The sequence below is a fragment of the Scyliorhinus torazame genome, chromosome 6 (genome assembly GCF_047496885.1).
Source record: "Scyliorhinus torazame isolate Kashiwa2021f chromosome 6, sScyTor2.1, whole genome shotgun sequence".
NCBI lineage: Eukaryota > Metazoa > Chordata > Chondrichthyes > Carcharhiniformes > Scyliorhinidae > Scyliorhinus > Scyliorhinus torazame.
In genome coordinates, this window is record NC_092712.1 from 35,284,965 (window position 1) to 35,302,845 (window position 17,881).

The window sequence follows — 17,881 nt, forward strand, 5'->3', positions numbered from 1 at the left end:
GCTCTGGTTTCCTCCCACAGTCCAAAGATGTGCAGGTTAGGTGAATTGGCCATGATAAATTTCCCTTAGTGTCCCAAATAATGGTTGGTCGGTTACTCGGTTACGGAGATAGGGTGGAGTCGTGGGCTTTAGTGGAGTGCTCTTTCGTAGGGCTGGTGCAGACTCGATGTGCTCAAGGGCCTGCTTTTGCACTTTAAATTCCATGGTCAATGATCCCTGGTGCTCTGTGACGCTCCCCTGGCTGCCCTGCAGGTGGTGATGTCCCGGGAGCTCTGTGACACCCACCTTGCTGCCCTACAGATGGTGATGTCCGGGGAGCTCTGTGATACTCATAGAATTTTTTCTTCTTTTTAAAATAAATTTAGAGTACCCAATTCATTTTTTACCAATTAAGGGGCAATTTAGAGTGGCCAATTCACCTACCCTGCACATCTTTTGGGTTGTGGGGGCGAAACCCACTCAAACACGGGGAGAATGTGCAAACTCCACATGGACAGTGACCCAAAGCCGGGATCGAACCTGGGACCTCGGCGCCGTGAGGCAGCAGGGCTAACCACTGCACCACCGTGCTGCCCCTCATCATAGAATTTACAGTGCAGAAAGAGGCCATTCAGCCCATCAAGTCTGCACCGGCCTTTGGAAAGAGCACCTTACCCAATCCCACACATCCACCCTATCCCCGTAACCCAGTAACCCCACCCAATCTTTTTTGGACACTAAGGACAATTTTAGCATGGCCAATCCACCTAACCTGCCCATCTTTGGACTGTGGGATGAAACCGGAGCACCCGGAGGAAATCCACGCAGACACGGGGAGAACGTGCAGACTCCGCACAGACAGTGACCCAAGCCGGGAATCAAATCTGGGAGCCTGGAGCTGTGAAGTAACTGTGCAAACCACTGTGCTAACGTGCTGCCCTCACAGTGTTACCGTGTTGCTCATCTCGCAGTCCTACAGGTGGCGATGTCCCAGGAGCTCTGTGACACTCACCTGGCTGCCGAGCATGTGGCGATTTGGATTTCGTTTTTGTCCTTGTACCGAGGTACAGTGAAAAGTATTGTTCTGCGTACAGTCCAGACAGATCATTCCATGCATGGAAAAAAACATAGGGCATTCAAAAATACACAATGAAATACATAGACACAGGGATCAGGTGAAGCATATGGAGTATAGTGCTACTCAGCAGAGACGATGTGTGAAGAGATCAGATCAGTCCATAAGAGGGTCCTTCTGGGCCACTCCACGGATGTCTGAGGATATTCAGACCTCCAAGGGAACATAAAAGGTGCCCGGGGAGCTCTGTGACACTCATCTGGCTGCCCTGCAGGTGGCGATGTCCGGGTAGCTTTGTGACACTCACCTGGCTGCCCAGTCGCTGGTGATGGGCTGGGAGCTCTGTGGCACTCACCTGGCTGCCCTGCAGGTGGCGATTTCCGGGAGACACTCACCTGGCGGCCCAGTAGGTGGTGATTATGCGGGAGCTCACTGACACTCGCCTGGCTGCCCTGCAGGTGGCGATATCCGGGTAGTTTTGAGACACTCACCTGGCTGCCCTGCAGGTGGCGATGTCCGGGTAGTTTTGAGACACTCACCTGGCTGTCCTGCAGGTGGCGATGTCTGGGTAGTTTTGAGACACTCACCTGGCTGCCCTGCAGGTGGCGATTTGGATTTGTTTATTGTCACATGTACTGAGCTAGAATGAAAAGTATTGTTTGATCATTCCATACATGAAAAAAAGCGTAGGGCACATATAAATATACAATGTCAATACATAGACACAGGCATCGGGCGCACTAAACGAATGTAGTGCTACTCAGTGGATAAGATGTGTGAAGCGATCTGATCAGTCCACAAGCGGGTCATCTGGGCCAATCCACAAAAGTCTGAGGACCTCAGACCATAAGACATAGGAGCAGAATTAGGCCACTCGGCCCATCGAGTCTGCTCCACCATTCAATCATGCCTGATATTTTTCTCTATTCCCATTCTCCTGCCGTATCCCCATAACCCCTGATCTCCTTATTAATCAAGAACCTATTTATCTCTGTTTTAAAGACATTCAATGACTTGGCCTCCACAGCCTTCTGCGGCAAAGAGTTCCACAGGTTCACCACCCTCTGGCTGAAGAACATCCTGCTCACATCTGTTTTGAAGGATCGTCCCTTTAGTTTGAGATTGCGTCACTTGGTTCTAGTTTTTCTTACAAGTGGAAATATTCTCTCCACGTCCACTCTATCCAGGCCTCGCAGTATCCTGTAAGTTTCAATCAGATCCCCCCTTATCCTTCTAAACTCCAATGGTAAGACCCAGAGTCCTCAACCGTTCCTCACATGACAAGCTCTTCATTCCAGGGATAATTCTTCAGATTGAAAGGGAACATAAAAGGTGTCCCGGGGGCTCTGTGATACTCACCTGGCTGCCCTGCAGGTGGCGGTCCCGGGGGCTCTGTGACACTCCCCTGGCTGCCCTGCTGGTGGCGATGTCCAGTAGCTCTACGATACTCACCTGGCTGCCAGCAGCTGCCGATGTCCGGGGAGCTTTGTGACAATCACCTGGCTGCCCTGCAGGTGGCGATGTCCCGGGTTTGCTGATACACTCACCTGGCTGTCGAGCAGGTGGCGATGTGAATGTACAGTGAAAAGTATTGTTCACCAACCAGTCCAGACAGATCATTCCATACATGACAAAAAACATAGTGCATACATAATAATAATCTTTAGTATCACAAGTAGGCTTACATTAACACTGCAATGAAGTTACTGCGAAAAGTCCCTGGTCGCCACATTCCGGCGCCTGTTCGGGTACACGGAGGGACCATTCAGAATGTCCAATTCACCTAACAGCATGTCTTTCGGAACTTGTGGGAGGAAACCGGAGCACCCCGGAGGAAACCCACGGAGACGCAGGGAGAATGTGCAGACTCCGCACAGTGACCCAAGCCGGGAATCGAACCTGGAACCCTTGAGCATTGAAGCAACAGTGTCACCATACTGCCCAATAAACACACAATGTAAATACATGTACACAGGCAACGGGTGAAGCATACGGAGTGTAGTACTGCTAAATAGAGTCAATGGGTGAAGAGATCAGATCAGTCCAAAAGAGGGTCATCTGTGCCAGTCCACGAACGTCTGAGGATTTTCAGACCTGCATGGGAACATAAAAGATGTCATTGGAGATCTGTGATTCTCCTCTGGTTGCCCTGCATGTGGTGAGATCCCGGAGGTTCATGACACTCACCTGGCGGTGCTGCAAGTGGCAATGTCCGGGGAGCTCTGTGACACTTCCCTGGCAGCCCTGTAGGTGGCAGTGTCCCAGAGGTTCATGACACTCACCTGGTGGCCCTACAGCTGGCAATGTCCGGGGAGCTCTATGACACTTCCCTGGCCACTGTGCAGGTGGCGATGTCCGGGAGAACTCATTAACACTCCCCTGGCTGCCCTGCACGTGGCGATGTGGGGGCATTCTGTGACACTCCCCTGGCTGCCCTGCAGGTGGTGATGTCCGGGAGCTCTGTGACACTCCCCTGGCTGCCCAGCAGGTGGCAATGCCTGGCAGCTGTGGCACTCCCTTGGCTGTCCGAAGGTGGCGATGTCCGGGGAGTTCTGTGACACTCGCCTGGCTGCACTACAGGTGGCGATGTCCGGGAGCTCTGTGACACTCCCCTAGCTGCCCAGTAGGTGGCAATGTCCGGGCAGCTGTGACTCTCCCTTGGCTGTCCGACGGGTGGCGATTTTGATTTCTTTTTTGTACTTGTACCAAGGTACAGTGAAAAGTATTGTTCTGCGTACAGTCCAGACAGATCATTGCATGCATGAAAAAAACCATAGGGCATTCATAAATACACAATGTAAATACATAGACACAGGGATCAGGTGAAGCATATGGAGTATAGTGCTACTCAGTAGAGACGATGTGTGAAGAGATCAGATCAGTCCATAAGAGGGTCATCTGGGCCACTCTACGGATGTCTGAGGATATTCAGACCTCCGAGATGTCCCTGGAGCTCTATGACACTCACCTTACTGCCCTGCAGGTGGCGATGTCCTGGGAGCTCTATGACACTCACCTGGCTGCCCGGCAGGTAATGATGTCCGGGCAGCTCTGTGACACTCACCTGGTTGCCCTGCAGGTAGAGAGATCGGTAGCACAGTGGTTAGCACAGTTGCTTCACAGCTCCAAGGTCCCAGGTTCGATTATCAGCTTGGGTTACTGTCTGTGCGGAGTCTGCACGTTCTCCCTGTGTCTGCGTGGGTTTCCTCCGGGTGCTCCGGTTTCCTCCCACAGTCCAAAGATGTACAGGTTAGGTGGATTTGCCATGATAAATTGCCCTTAGTGTCCAAAATAATGGTTGCGTGGGTTACTGGGTTACGGGGATAGGGTGGAGGCGTGGGCTTAAGTGGAGTGCTCTTTCATAGGGCTGGTGCAGACTCGATGGGCTCAATGGCCTCCTTCGACACTGTAAATTCCATGATCAATGATCCCTGGTGTGCTGTGACACTCCCCTGGCTGCCCTGCAGGTGGTGATGACTGGAGACCTCTGTGACACTCCCCTGACTGCTCTGCAGGTGGTGATGTCCAGGGGGCTCTGTGACACTCCCCTGGCTGCCCTGAAGGTGGTGATGACTGGAGACCTCTGTGACACTCCCCTGACTGCCCTGCAGGTGGTGCTGTCCAGGGGGCTCTGTGACACTCCCCTGGCTGCCCTGCAGGTGGTGATATCTAGGGAGCTCTGTGACACTCCCCTGGCTACCCTACAGGTGGTGATGACTGGAGAGCTCTGTGACACTCCCCTGGCTGCCCTGCAGGTGGTGATGTCCAGGGATCTCTGTGACGCTCACCTGGCTGCCCAGCAGGTGGTGATGACTGGAGAGCTCTGTGACACTCATCTGGGTGCCCTACAGATGGTGATGTCCGGGGAGCTCTGTGATACTCATCATAGAATTTACAGTGCCGAAAGAGGCCATTCAGCCCATCAAGTCTTCACCAGCCTTTGGAAAGAGCTCCTTACCTAATCCCACATCTCCACCCTATCCCTGTAACCCAGTAACCCACCCATCTTTTTTAGACACTGAGGACAATTTTAGCATGGCCAATCCACCCAAACTGCACACCTTTGGACAGTGGGAGGAAACCGGAGCACCCGGAGGAAACCCACAGACACGGTGAGAACGTGCAGACTCCGTACAGACAGTGACCCAAGCTGGGAATCAAATCTGGGACCCTGGAGCTGTGAAGTAACTGTGCTAACCACCCTGCTACCGTGCTGCCCTCTCAGTGCTACCGTGTTGCTCATCTGGCTATTCTACAGGTGGCGATGTCCCAGGAGCTCTATGACACTCACCTGGCTGCCGAGCATGTGGCAATTTGGATTTCGTTTTTGTCCTTGTACCGAGGTACAGTGAAAAGTATTGTTCTGCGTACAGTCCAGACAGATCATTCCATGCATGGAAAAAACCATAGGGCATTCATAAATACACAATGTAAATACATAGACACAGGGATCAGGTGAAGCATATGGAGTATAGTGCTACTCAGCAGAGACGATGTGTGAAGAGATCAAATCAGTCCATAAGAGGGTCCTTCTGGGCCACTCCACGGATGTCTGAGGATATTCAGACCTCCAAGGGAACATAAAAGATGTCCGGGGAGCTCTGTGGCACTCACCTGGCTGCCCTGCAGGTGGCGATGTCCGGGTAGCTTTGTGATACTCACCTGGCTGCCCTGCAGGTGGCGATGTCCGGGTAGTTTTGAGACACTCACCTGGCTGCCCTGCAGGTGGCGATGTCCGGGTAGTTTTGAGACACTCACCTGGCTGCCCTGCAGGTGGCGATGTCTGGGTAGTTTTGAGACACTCACCTGGCTGTCCTGCAGGTGGCGATGTCCGGGAAGTTTTGAGACACTCACCTGGCTGCCCTGCAGGTGGCGATGTCTGGGTAGTTTTGAGACACTCACCTGGCGGCCCAGTAGGTGGTGATTATGCGGGAGCTCACTGATACTCGCCTGGCTGCCTTGCAGGTGGCGATGTCCGGGTAGTTTTGAGACACTCGCCTGGCTGCCCTGCAGGTGGCGATGTCCGGGTAGTTTTGAGACACTCACCTGGCTGTCCTGCAGGTGGCGATGTCTGGGTAGTTTTGAGACACTCACCTGGCTGCCCTGCAGGTGGCGAATTGGATTTGTTTATTGTCACATGTACTGAGCTAGAATGAAAAGTATTGTTTGGCGTACGGTCCAGACAGATCATTCCATACATGAAAAAAAGCATAGGGAACATATAAATATACAATGTCAATACATAGACACAGGCATCGGGTGCACCAAACGAATGTAGTGCTACTCAGTGGAAAAGATGTGTGAAGCGATCTGATCAGTCCACAAGCGGGTCATCTGGGCCAATCCACAAAAGTCTGAGGACCTCAGACCATAAGACATAGGAGCAGAATTAGGCCACTCGGCCCATCGAGTCTGCTCCACCATTCAATCATGCCTGATATTTTTCTCTATTCCCATTCTCCTGCCGTCTCCCCATAACCCCTGATCTCCTTATTAATCAAGAACCTATCTATCTCTGTCTTTTTTTAAAAAAATTTTTATTAAGGTTTTCATAAAATATGATGTGGAGATGCCGGCGTTGGACTGGGGTGAGCACAGTACGAAGTTTTACAATACCAGGTTAAAGTCCAACAGGTTTGTTTCGATGTCACTAGCTTTCGGAGCGCTGCTCCTTCCTCAGGTGAATGAAGAGGTCTGATCCAGAAACACATATATAGACAAATTCAAAGATGCCAAACAATGCTAGGAATGCGAGCATTAGCAGGTGATTAAATCTTTACAGATCCAGAGATGGGGTAACCCCAGGTTAAAGAGGTGTGAATTGTATCAAGCCAGGACAGTTGGTAGGATTTCGCAGGCCAGATGGTGGGGGATGAATGTAATGTGACATGAATCCCAGGTCCCGGTTGAGGCTGCACTCATGTGTGCGGAACTTGGCTATAAGTTTCTGCTCGGCGATTCTGCGTTGTCGCGGGTCCTGAAGGCCGCCTTGGAGAACGCTTACCCGGAGATCAGAGGCTGAATGCCCTCGACTGCTGAAGTGTTCCCCGACTGGAAGGGAACATTCCTGCCTGGTGATTGTTGCGCGATGTCCGTTCATTCGTTGTCGCAGCGTCTGCATGGTCTCGCCAATGTACCACGCTTCGGGACATCCTTTCCTGCAGCGTATGAGGTAGACAACGTTGGCCGAGTCGCACGAGTATGTACCGCCTACCTGGTGGGTGGTGTTCTCACGTGTAATAGTGGTATCCATGTCGATGATCTGGCACGTCTTGCAGAGATTGCCATGACAGGGTTGTGTGGTGTCGTGGTCACTATTCTGAAGACTGGGTAGTTTGCTGTAAAATATCAGTAACAAAATGAAAAAGGAACCCAACAGGGTTAACAAAACACAGTCTAGAAAAGCAACCCTCCACACCCCCCTCACCCCTGTACATAAATAATAAATTAACATTAACACCCTGACTTAACACAACAGGTATATATATACCTGTATATGGGTATATAGGGTATATACCAGGTTTATAGGGTATATACCGTCTTGATCCCCTTCAGGTGCGCGAACACGCGTGCCCGCTTGACCGGCCCATTCAGTCCCCTTACATTCCAGGTTATCAGCCGGATCAGGGGGCTACCCGCCCCCCTCCCCTGCCGACTAGCCATAACCCCTCCTCGGCCAGCCACGCGCCCGCACCCCACGCCCGGCCCTTTCCCCACGGCAGCAGACCCCCGTCTCGACCCCCACCACTCGCTCCAGCTCCCCCTTGACCATAGCAGCAGCAACCCGATCCCCCCCCCCCCCCCCCCCAGGCTAGGACCCATCCTAGCTGTTTTGTTCCTGCTCCCCCCCATTGCACTTCCACAAGTCAGCTGACTCCTGCTGACCCCGGCCACTCCCGCCTCTCCTTCGACTCTTCCCATTGTGTGACACACCCTCCTCTTCTGTTCCCCATCCACAGGCTCTCCCCCTCCCCCTTCCATCCTAAGCACGGGAAACAACCCTCACTTCCTGGCCCCGGCCCCTTCAGCGTGAGAAAAAACACGCGCTTTCCACCTACTCGGCCCTGCCACCTCTGACGCAGCTCCTTTTACAGGCCCAGTCCCCTCACCCCCGACTCGGGCCTCACCCCCGACACGGGCCTCATCCCCGACTCGGGCCTCCCCCTCCCCCGCGGGGCCCCATTTGCTTACCCTCCCTCCAAGAGCTCCCCCGACCAACCCAACCAAAACAGTGCCCAACCTGCCCTAACCACCCTCACCGACCAGAAAGAGAAAAACACAAAGAAAAAGGAACCAAGAGCAAAGGACCCCCCCTCAAAAAGTAACATATCAACCGCAATCCCCAAACGCCCATCCCGACCATCAATCTGTGTCCAACTTTTTGGCCTGAACAAAGGCCCACGCCTCCTCCGGAGACTTAAAATAATGGTGCCGGTCCTTGTAGGTGACCCACAGTCGCGCCAGCTGCAACATGCCAAACTTCACCCCCTTCCTGTGCAGCACCGCCTTTGCTCGATTGTACCCGGCCCTTCTCTTCGCCACTTCCGCACTCCAGTCCTGGTATATTCGAACCTCCGCGTTCTCCCACCTGATGCTCCTCTCCTTCTTGGCCCACCTAAGCACACACTCCCGATCAGCGAACCGATGAAACCGCACCAGCACCCCCCGCGGAGGCTCGTTAGCTTTGGGCCTCCTCGCCAGCACTCTATGGGCCCCTTCCAGCTCCAGGGGCCCCTGGAAGGACCCCGCTCCCATCAGCGAGTTTAACATGGTGACCACATAGGCCCCCACGTCCGGCCCCTCCAGCCCCTCCGGGAGGCCCAGAATCCGCAGATTCTTCCGCCTCGACCGATTCTCCATCTCCTCGAACCGCTCCTGCCATTTCTTGTGAAGCGCCTCGTGCGCCTCCACCTTTACCGCCAGGCCTAAGATCTCGTCCTCGTTGTCGGAGATCTTTTGTCGGGCCTCGCGGATCGCCACCCCCTGGGCCGTCTGTGTCTCCAGCAGCTTATCAATAGAAGCCTTCATCGGCTCAAGCAGGTCCGCTTTAATCTCTCTGAGGCAGCGCTGGATACCCTCCTGTTGCTCCTGCGCCCACTGCAATCATGCTGCCTGGTCTCTGCCCGCCGCCTTTTTGTTCTTCTTCCCTCGCACCTTCTTCGGATCCACCACCACCTTTTTAGTCGCCTCGCTCCTGGTAAAAGCCATATACTATCGGGGAATTGTTGTAATCACCTTCCCACACCGGGAAACGTCGAAAAAGTGCCGTTGGGGGCCCTGAAAAGAGCCCAAAAGTCCGTTTTTGCGGGAGCCGCCGAATGTGCGACTTAACTCCGCATAGCCGCAACCGGAAGTGATCTTTCTATCGCTGTCTTGAACACACACAGTGACTTGGCGTCCACAGCCTTCTGCGGTAAAGAGTTCCACAGATACACCACCCTCTGGCTGAAGAACTTCCTGCTCATCTCTGTTTTGAAGGATCGTCCCTTTAGTTTGAGATTGCGTCACTTGGTTCTAGTTTTTCTGACAAGTGGAAACATTCTCTCCACGTCCACTCTATCCAGGCCTCGCAGTATCCTGTAAGTTTCAATCAGATCCCCCCTCATCCTTCTAAACTCCAATGAGTAAGACCCAGAGTCCACAACCATTCCTCAAATGACAAGCTCTTCATCCCAGGGATAATTCTTCAGATTGAAAGGGAACATAAAAGATGTCCGGGGAGCTCTGTGACACTCATCTGGCTGCCCTGCAGGTGGCGGTCCCGGGGGCTCTGTGACACTCCCCTGGCTGCCCTGCAGGTGGCGATGTCCAGGGAGCTCTACGACACTCACCTGGCTGCCAGCAGCTCCCGATGTCCGTTGAGCTCTGTGACAATCACCTGGCTGTCTTGCAGGTGGCGATGTGGATGTATAGTGAAAAGTATTGTTCATGAAACAGACCAGACAGATCATTCCATACATTACAAAAAACATAGTGCATACATAATAATCTTTAGTATCACAAGTAGGCTTACATTAACACAGCAATGAAGCCACTGTGAAAAGCCCCCAGTCGCAGAAATCCCCTGTGGTTGTCCCCCTCTCGAACAGGTATACTCCTTTGGATACTGTCGGGGGGGATAGCCTATCAGGGGAAAACAGCAGCAGCCAGAGCAGTGGCACCACGGCTGGCTCTGATGTTCAGAAGGGAGGGTCAAAGTGCAGAAGAGTAATAGTAACAGGGGACTCTATAGTCAGGGGCACAGATAGGTGCTTCTGTGGACGTGAAAGAGACTCCAGGATGGTATGTTGCCTCCCTGGTGGCAGGGTCTAGGATGTCTCCAAACGGGTAGAGGGCATCCTGAAGGGGGAGGGCAAACAGGCAGAGGTCGTTGTACATATTGGTACTAACGACATAGGCAGGAAGGGGCATGAGGTCCTGCAGCAGAAGTTCAGGGAGCTAGGCAGAAAGTTAAAAGACAGGACCTCTAGGGTTGTAATCTCAGGATTACTCCCTGTGCCACGTGCCAGTGAGGCTAGAAATAGGAAGATAGAGCAGCTAAACACGTGGCTAAACAGCTGGTGTAGGAGGGAGGGTTTCCGTTATCTGGACCACTGGGAGCTCTTCCGGGGCAGGTGTGACCTATATAAGAAGGACGGGTTGCATCTAAACTGGAGAGGCATAAATATCCTGGCCGCGAGGTTTGCTAGTGTCACACGGGAGGGTTTAAACTAGTATGGCAGGGGGGTGGGCACGGGAGCAATAGGTCAGAAGGTGAGAGCATTGAGGGAGAACTAGGGAATAGGGACAGTGTGGCTCTGAGGCAGAGCAGAGAGGGAGAAGTTGCTGAACACAGCGGGTCTGGTGGCCTGAAGTGTATATGTTTTAATGCAAGAAGTATTACAGGTAAGGCAGATGAACTTAGAGCTTGGATTAGTACTTGGAACTATGATGTTGTTGCCATTACAGAGACCTGGTTGAGGGAAGGGCAGGATTGGCAGCTAAACGTTCCAGGATTTAGATGTTTCAGGTGGGATAGAGGGGGATGTAAAAGGGGTGGCGGAGTTGCGCTACTGGTTAGGGAGAATATCACAGCTGTACTACGGGAGGACACCTCAGATGGCAGTGAGGCTATATAGGTAGAGATCAGGAATAAGAAGGGTGCAGTCACAATGTTGGGGGTTTACTACAGGCCTCCCAACAGCCAGCGGGAGATAGAGGAGCAGATAGGTAGACAGATTTTGGAAAAGAGTAAAAATAACAGGGTTGTGGTGATGGGAGACTTCAACTTCCCCAATATTGACTGGGACTCACTTAGTGCCAGGGGTTTAGATGGGGCAGAGTTTGTAAGGAGCATCCAGGAAGGCTTCTTAAAACAATATGTAGACAGTCCAACTAGGGAAGGGATGGTACTGGACCTGGTATTGGGGAATGAGCCCGGCCAGGTGGTCGAAGTTTCAGTAGGGGAGCATTTTGGGAACAGTGACCACAATTCAGTAAGTTTTAAAGCGCTGGTGGTCAAGGATAAGAGTGGTCCTTGGATGAATGTGCTAAATTGGGGGAAGGCTAATTATAACAATATTAGGCGGGAACTGAAGAACCGAGATTGGGGGTGGATGTTTGAGGGCAAATCAACATCTGACATGTGGGAGGCTTTCAAGTATCAGTTGAAAGGAATTCAGGACCGGCATGTTCCTGTGAGGAAGAAGGATAAATACGGCAATTTTTGGGAACCTTGGATAACGAGAGATATTGTAGGCCTCGTCAAAAAGAAAAAGGAGGCATTTGTCAGGGCTAAAAGGCTGGGAACAGACGAAGCCTGTGTGGAATATAAGGAAAGTAGGAAGGAACTTAAGCAAGGAGTCAGGAGGGCTAGAAGGGGTTACGAAAAATTCATTGGCAAATAGGGTTAAGGAAAATCCCAAGGCTGTTTACACGTACATAAAAAGCAAGAGGGTAGCCAGGGAAAGGGTTGGCCCACTGAAGGATAGGCAAGGGAATCTATGTGTGGAGCCAGAGGAAATGGGCGAGGTACTAAATGAATACTTTGCATCAGTATTCACCAAAGAGAAGGAATTGGTAGATGTTGAGTCTGGAGAAGGGTGTGTAGATAGCCTGGGTCACATTGAGATCCAAAAAGACGAGGTGTTGGGTGTCTTAAAAAAATATTAAGGTAGAGAAGTCCCCAGGGCCTGATGGGATCTACCCCAGAATACTGAAGGAGGCTGGAGAGGAAATTGCTGAGGCCTTGACAGAAATCTTTGGATCCTCACTGTCTTCAGGGGATGTCCCAGAGGACTGGAGAATAGCCAATGTTGTTCCTCTGTTTAAGAAGGGTAGCAAGGATAATCCAGGGAACTACAGGCCGGTGAGCCTTACTTCAGTGGTAGGGAAATTACTGGAGAGAATTCTTCGAGACAGGATCTACTCCCATTTGGAAGTAAATGGACGTATTAGTGAGAGGCAGCATGGTTTTGTGAAGGGGAGGTCGTGTCTAATTAACTTGATAGAGTTTTTCGAAGAGGTCACAAAGATGATTGATGCAGGTAGGGCAGTGGATGTTGTCTATATGGACTTCAGCAAGGCCTTTGACAAGGTCCCTCATGGTAGACTAGTACAAAAGGTGAAGTCACACGGGATCAGGGGTGAGCTGGCAAGGTGGATACAGAACTGGCTAGGTCATAGAAGGCAGAGAGTAGCAATGGAAAGATGCTTTTCTAATTGGAGGGCTGTGACCAGTGGTGTTCCACAGGGATCAGTGCTGGGACCTTTGCTGTTTGTAGTATATATAAATGATTTGGAGGAAAATGTAACTGGTCTGATTAGTAAGTTTGCAGACGACACAAAGGTTGGTGGAATTGCGGATAGCGATGAGGACTGTCAGAGGATACAGCAGGATTTAGATTGTTTGGAGACTTGGGCGGAGAGATGGCAGATGGAGTTTAATCCGGACAAATGTGAGGTAATGCATTTTGGAAGGTCTAATACAGGTAGGGAATATACAGTGAATGGTAGACCCCTCAAGAGTATTGAAAGTCAGAGAGATAGAACATAGAACATAGAACAATACAGCGCAGTACAGGCCCTTCGGCCCACGATGTTGCACCGAAACAAAAGCCATCTAACCTACACTATGCCATTATCATCCATATGTTTATCCAATAAACTTTTAAATGCCCTCAATGTTGGCGAGTTCACGACTGTAGCAGGTAGGGCATTCCACGGCCTCACTACTCTTTGCGTAAAGAACCTACCTCTGACCTCTGTCCTATATCTATTACCCCTCAGTTTAAAGTTATGTCCCCTCGTGCCAGCCATTTCCATCCGCGGGAGAAGGCTCTCACTGTCCACCCTATCCAACCCCCTGATCATTTTGTATGCCTCTATTAAGTCTCCTCTTAACCTTCTTCTCTCCAACGAAAACAACCTCAAGTCCATCAGCCTTTCCTCATAAGATTTTCCCTCCATACCAGGCAACATCCTGGTAAATCTCCTCTGCACCCGCTCCAAAGCCTCCACGTCCTTCCTATAATGCGGTGACCAGAACTGTACGCAATACTCCAAATGCGGCCGTACCAGAGTTCTGTACAGCTGCAACATGACCTCCCGACTCCGGAACTCAATCCCTCTACCAATAAAGGCCAACACTCCATAGGCCTTCTTCACAACCCTATCAACCTGGGTGGCAACTTTCAGGGATCTGAAATCCATATACACCACATCAACTGCTCTACCCTCATCTACCTGTTCAGTCACCTTCTCAAAGAACTCAATAAGGTTTGTGAGGCATGACCTACCCTTCACAAAGCCATGCTGACTATCCCTGATCATATTATTCCTATCTAGATGATTATAAATCTTGTCTCTTATAATCCCCTCCAAGACTTTACCCACTACAGACGTGAGGCTCACCGGTCTATAGTTGCCGGGGTTGTCTCTGCTCCCCTTTTTGAACAAAGGGACCACATTTGCTGTCCTCCAGTCCTCTGGCACTATTCCTGTAGCCAATGATGACATAAAAATCAAAGCCAAAGGTCCAGCAATCTCTTCCCTGGCCTCCCAGAGAATCCTAGGATAAATCCCATCAGGTCCCGGGGACTTATCTATTTTCAGCCTGTCCAGAATTGCCAACACCTCTTCCCTACGTACCTCAATGCCATCTATTCTATTAGCCTGGGGCTCAGCATTCTCCTCCACAACATTATCTTTTTCCTGAGTGAATACTGACGAAAAATATTCATTTAGTATCTCGCCTATCTCTTCAGACTCCACACACAATTTCCCATCCCTGTCCTTGACTGGTCCTACTCTTTCCCTAGTCATTCGCTTATTCCTGACAAACCTATAGAAAGCTTTTGGGTTTTCCTTGATCCTTCCTGCCAAATACTTCTCATGTCCCCTCCTTGCTCGTCTTAGCTCTCTCTTTAGATCCTTCCTCGCTACCTTGTAACTATCCATCGCCCCAACTGAAACTTCACACCTCATCTTCACATAGGCCTCCTTCTTCCTCTTAACAAGAGATTCCACTTCCTTGGTAAACCACGGTTCCCTCGCTCGACGCCTTCCTCCCTGCCTGACCGGTACATACTTATCAAGAACACGCAGTAGCTGATCCTTGAACAAGCCCCACTTATCCAGTGTGCCCAACACTTGCAGCCTACTTCTCCACCTTATCCCCCCCAAGTCACGTCTAATGGCATCATAATTGCCCTTCCCCCAGCTATAACTCTTGCCCTGCGGTGTATACTTATCCCTTTCCATCATTAACGTAAACGTCACCGAATTGTGGTCACTGTCCCCAAAGTGCTCTCCTACCTCCAAATCCAACACCTGGCCTGGTTCATTACCCAAAACCAAATCCAACGTGGCCTCGCCTCTAGTTGGCCTGTCAACATATTGTTTCAGGAAACCCTCCTGCACACACTGTACAAAAAACGACCCATCTATTGTACTCGAACTATATCTTTTCCAGTCAATATTTGGAAAGTTAAAGTCTCCCATAATAACTACCCTGTTACTTTCGCTCTTATCCAGAATCATCTTCGCCATCCTTTCCTCTACATCCCTAGAACTATTAGGAGGCCTATAAAAAACTCCCAACAGGGTGACCTCTCCTTTCCTGTTTCTAACTTCAGCCCATACTACCTCGGAAGAAGAGTCCCCATCTAGCATCCTCTCCGCCACCGTAATACTGCTCTTGACTAGCAGCGCCACACCTCCCCCTCTTTTGCCTCCTTCTCTGAGCTTACTAAAACACCTAAACCCCGGAACCTGCAACATCCATTCCTGTCCCTGCTCTATCCATGTCTCCGAAATGGCCACAACATCGAAGTCTCAGGTACCAACCCATGCTGCCAGTTCCCCTACCTTGTTTCGTATACTCCTGGCATTGAAGTAGACACACTTCAAACCACCTACCGGAACACTGGCCCCCTCCTGCGACGTCAAATCTGTGCTCCTGACCTCTATACTCTCATTCTCCCTTACTCTAAAACTACAATCCAGGTTCCCATGCCCCTGCTGCATTAGTTTAAACCCCCCCCCAAAGAGCACTAACAAGTCTCCCCCCCAGGATATTTGTGCCCCTCAGGTTCAGATGTAGACCATCCTGTCTGTAGAGGTCCCACCTTCCCCAGAAAGAGCCCCAGTTATCCAGAAATCTGAATCCCTCCCGCCTGCACCATCCCTGTAGCCACGTGTTTAAATGCTCGCTCTCCCTATTCCTCATCTCACTATCACGTGGCACGGGCAACAACCCAGAGATAACAACCCTGTTTGTTCTAGTTCTGAGCTTCCATCCTAGCTCCCTGAAAGCCTGCCTGACATCCTTGTCCCCTTTCCTACCTATGTCGTTAGTGCCAATGTGGACCACGACTTGGGGCTGCTCCCCCTCCCCCCTAAGGACCCGTAAAACAGGATCCGAGACATCACGTACCCTTGCACCTGGGAGGCAACATACCAAACGTGAGTCTCTCACGCTCCCACAAAATCTCCTATCTGTGCCCCTGACTATAGAGTCCCCAATTACTAATGCTCTGCTCCTCTCCCCCTTCCCTTCTGAGCAACAGGGACAGACTCCGTGCCAGAGGCCCGTACCCCATGGCTTACCCCTGGTAAGTCGTCCCCCCCACAAGTATCCAAAGCGGTATACTTGTTTCTCAGGGGAACGACCGCAGGGGATCCCTGCACTGACTGCTTTTTCCCAGTCCCTCTTACAGTTACCCACCTATCTCCAATCTTTGGTGTAACTATTTCCCTGAAGCTGCTATCTATGACCCCTTCTGCCTCCCGATCTAGGAGTACAGGTCCACAGGTCACTGAAGGGGGAAACACAGGTGGAGAAGGTAGTCAAGAAGGCATACGGCATGCTTGCCTTCATTGGCCGAGGCATTGAGTATAAGAATTGCCAAGCCATGTTGCAGCTGTATAGAACCTTAGTTAGGCCACACTTGGAGTATAGTGTTCAATTCTGGTCGCCACACTACCAGAAGGATGTGGAGGCTTTAGAGAGGGTGCAGAAGAGATTTACCAGAATGTTGCCTGGTATGGAGGGCATTAGCTATGAGGAGCGGTTGAATAAACTCGGTTTGTTCTCACTGGAACGAAGGAGGTTGAGGGGCGACCTGATAGAGGTCTACAAAATTATGAGGGGCATAGACAGAGTGGATAGTCAGAGGCTTTTCCCCGGGGTAGAGGGGTCAATTACTAGGGGGCATAGGTTTAAGGTGAGAGGGGCAAGGTTTAGAGTAGATGTACGAGGCAAGTTTTTTACACAGAGGGTAGTGGTGCCTGGAACTCGCTGCCGGAGGAGTGGTGGAAGCAGGGACGATAGTGACATTTAAGGGGCATCTTGACAAATACATGAATAGGATGGGAATAGAGGGATACAGGCCCAGGAAGTGTAGAAGATTGTAGTTTAGTCAGGCAGCATGGTCGGCACGGGCCTGGAGAGCTGAAGGGCCTGTTCCTGTGCTGTACATTTCTTTGTTCTTTGTTATTCTAGCGCCTGTTGGGTATACAGAGGGAACATTCAGTATGTCCAATTCACCTAACAGCACGTCTTTCGGGACTTGTGGGAGGAAACCGGAGCTCCCAGAGGAAACCCACGCAGACACGGGAAGAACGTGCAAACTCCGCACAGACAGTGACCCAAGCCATGAATCAAACCTGGGACTCTTGAACATTGAAGCAGCAGTGCTAACCACTGTGTCACCATAGTGCCCAGTGAACACACAATGTAAATGCGTATACACAGGCAATGGGTGAAGCATACGGAGTATAGAACTACTAAATTGAGTCAATGTGTGAAGAGATCAGATCAGTCCATAAGAGGGTCATCTGTGCCAGTTCACGGACGTCTGAGGATTTTCAGACCTGCATGGGAAGATAAAAGATGCCATTGGAGATCTGTGATTCTCCTCTGGTTGCCCTGCAGGTGGTGAGATCCCAGAGGTTCATGACACTCACCTGGCGGTGCTGCAAGTGGCAATGTCCGGGGAGCTCTGTGACACTTCCCTGGCAGCCCTGCAGGTGGCGATGTCCCAGAGGTTCATGACACTCACCTGGCGGCCCAGCAGCTGGCAATGTCCGGGGGGCTCTGTGACAATCTCCTGGCCACTGTGCAGGTGGCGATGTCCGGGAGAACTCATTAACACTCCCCTGGCTGCCCTGCAGGTGGCGATGTGGGGGCATTCTGTGACACTCCCCTGGCTATCCTGCAGGTGGCGATGTCCGGGAGCTTTGTGACACTCCCATGCCTGTCCGACAGGTGGCGATGTCCGGAAGCATCTGTGACACTTCACTGGGTGCCCTGCAGGTGGCGAAGTGGGGGAGTTCTGTGACACTCCC